This window comes from Gekko japonicus, unplaced genomic scaffold (assembly GCF_001447785.1).
Source record: "Gekko japonicus isolate JY-2015 unplaced genomic scaffold, Gekko_japonicus_V1.1 scaffold3091, whole genome shotgun sequence".
NCBI lineage: Eukaryota > Metazoa > Chordata > Lepidosauria > Squamata > Gekkonidae > Gekko > Gekko japonicus.
In genome coordinates, this window is record NW_015167629.1 from 40,318 (window position 1) to 43,410 (window position 3,093).

At 48.9% G+C, this 3,093-nt stretch overlaps 1 protein-coding gene across 1 annotated transcript in view; it reads right to left on the reverse strand.

Moving 5' to 3' along the window:
- Positions 1-331, reverse strand: part of LOC107112853 (cytochrome P450 2K1-like) — a 30,363-nt gene extending 30,032 nt beyond the window's left edge. The window contains 1 exon segment of the mRNA XM_015414052.1: positions 274-331. The gene's annotated coding sequence lies outside the window, so the exon portion shown is untranslated.
- Positions 332-3,093: the final 2,762 nt, after the last annotated feature.

Here is a 3,093-nt window from a genome sequence, read left to right on the forward strand (position 1 = left end):
TATCCCTGGGGACAGAGCAAGCCCTTAAAGGCAGGGGGAGAGGTCCAAATCCAGCCTCCTGTCTTTGAACTCCAGGTTCTGTCTCTTCCCTCTTTTTAAAAACTCCCAGACGGGCCCTTTCTGCCTGCATTTGAGATCCTGTGTTTTCTCTCCACGGGGCAACAGAAATGCAATTGTGACTGAGAATGATCCCAGCCTTCCTCCCTTCCAAGATTTAAATGTTTACACACACACACACACACACACACACAAACACACACACACACGCCTTACTTCTAAGTAAACCTTCCTGGGATGCAGCTGTAAAGCTTTTCCTGGCTGTTGCAACTCTGAAGCCCTTCCTGTTCCCTTTCCCAATTCAAAAGTAAACCCTTTCACTGCTGCAGACAAATGAAGAATGTTTCCCGTGAGCTTTTCCTGGCTGTTGCAACTCTGAAGCCCTTCCTGTTCCCTTTCCCAATTCAGAAGTAAACCCTCCCATGTGTACTCTCTCTCACACACAGAGGAAAAGAGCCTCTCAAGCAAACAGCTCTGTGGGTTTAACCCTTTCAGTGCTGCAGAGAAATGAAGAATGTTTCCCATGAGGTGCTTCAAGCCAGGCTGCTTTCAGGAACGCGTTATGCAGCTCAGTGGGGCTACTTTGATGTGAGTTGACCTGCGCTATGGCAGAAATGTGTGCGCTCAGCAGTGAAAAGCTGTGGCCTGGCATACCTTGGCTTAGCTTAGAGGGAACTCTGCCCACCACCCCACCCCCACCCCTGCACCAGCCAGGCCGACTCATCCTGGCCTGACTGAGAGCTGCTGGGGGTGGGGCTTGCTGCTCCTGGGTTTGTTACTGCCAGAACCATGTCCCTGCTTGTTCCGGCTGGAAATGAGCCCTGTATACATGTAAATTCTCCTACACACACAGAGATAGCTACTTACAAGAAAAATAAAGTCCTAGATATTGTGAACCTAGAACAATAAATAGCTTTTTACACACACACACACCCATACCATGATTGTTCTTCTATACATTGTCATCCAATTCTGTTTTGTGGGCTCTCACAGGGTTGCCATTGTTATGTATTGGGTTTAATGTTATGGTGTTCTGTGACGTTAAAGTTATTGTCTGGTATCCTAGTTGAGTAATATGATTGGCTTTCTAATAAAGACCATCCATTGGTCCTGAAGCCACCCAAACTAACCAATTGCAAGACTCTGCTTAGGTCCAATGAGACCCTGTAGTTACTGTTACAATGTATATAGTTCACTGTGAAACTGTATAAGAGTGAGTGCCGCTCTGCGGACTCTAATCTGGGAGAACTGGGTTTGATTCCCCACTCCTCCACTTGCACCTGCTGATGTGACCTTGGGTCAGTCACAAGCTCTGGCACAGCAGTACCTGAAAGAGCAGTTTGTGTCAGAGCTCTCTCAGCCCCACCCACCTCACAGGGTGTCTGTTGTGGGGAGGGGAAGGGAAAGGAGTTTGTAAGCCGCTCTGAGACTACAAGTGAAGGGTGGGGTATAAATCCAATCTCCTCCTCCTCCTCCTCCTCCTCCTCCTCCTCCTCCTCAGTCCAGAGCTGAACAATCCTTGAATAAACCTCCTTTCATCTGACCATCGTCTCCTGCCTTTCAATACACTAAAGCCATCCTTTCTCTGGCAACCGCCAGTTGGTTACGGGGCAGATCCTGCTGAGATCTACGTCACTCAAGATGACAACAGAACTTCTGGGTGAAGGCCAAGAAGTATTGTTACTCACCACTCCAGGGATTTCTCTGATCCCACAGATTGGTGGGATTCCTAGAGTGCCGCTTGACATGTTTGATGGCAGTTCTGGGTCTTCATCAGAACTGAAGCTGCATCGAGCGATACCAGTCCCACCCCCACCCCCCATTTCCCCCACTGCTCCAGTTAATGATCATGGGGAATGTGAGAAAGCTGATGCAGTTTTGTGCACCAATAGTGGGCAAATGGCATCTCTCTCTTTTCCGGTTTAGTACAGATGGAAACTTTTTTGAGGTATCAAATTGGAGCATTACTTCTTAGGGGTTTTTACAGATTTTTATTCACAGAGTAGGGTGTGGCAAGCAATTTAGCCTCATTTCACAAATTTTTCATTATTTTTTTAAATTGAAACCAAAAGCAACTTCACATACATTAACTGCAGCATCACAGTAGGCCTACAGCCCATGCGGACACTCCCTAGGAGTCCCTTTCCCATCACACAAAGGAGGAGGAGGAGGAGGAGGAGAAGGAGATTAGATTTATACCCTGCCCTTCACTCAGAGTCTCAGAGTGGCTTACAATCGGCTTCCTCCTACCCTGTGAAGTAGGTGGAGCTGAGAGAGCTCTTTGAGAACTGCTCTTGAGAGACCAGCTCTGAAAGAACTTATGACTGACCCAAGGAGGTCTCTTCAGCATAGGGTTGCCAAGTCGGAATCGAGTTGCAGCGGGGGACTCCCGGCTGGTGGCTGGAGCGTGCATGCGCAAAGCACTCATGCACCGCATGCACATCACCCAGAAGTGACGTGATGACACCAGGCACGCTGGGGGTGGAGCCACGACCATCTGAGGGAAAACCATAGAGTTTTCCCTTGGATGACCGTGGCCCCGCCCCCAACGTGCCCGGCGTGGTCGCATCACTTCCGGGTGACATGCACGTTGGGGTGGAGTTCCCCCCGGGGCCCGATCTGCCGCCGGCGGGGAACGGGCCTCTGGGGCGGGGGTTTTCCCGCCCCCCGGGGGGACTTGGCAAGCTTACTTCAGCAGCTGCATGTGGAGGAGTGCAGAATCAAACCCAGTTCTCCCAGATTAGAGTCCACGCTCCTAACCACTACACCAAAGGTGCTTTTGCTTGGCTTTATCCCCTTTTGATGGCTGAGCAAAGCCAACCCCTTTTGAAAGAAATAGATCAGATGGCCACGTTATAGTCTGACTTTCAACCTGGTTTTGGGACGCAGGCAGCCTGTTGACTCTGACAGTTTGATAATCGTAATGACAGTTACATAACACTATTAACGGGGCATTAGTTTACAAATTTTTATCATCATCATCATCATCATCATCATCATCATCATCATCAATAATAATAATAATAATAATAATAA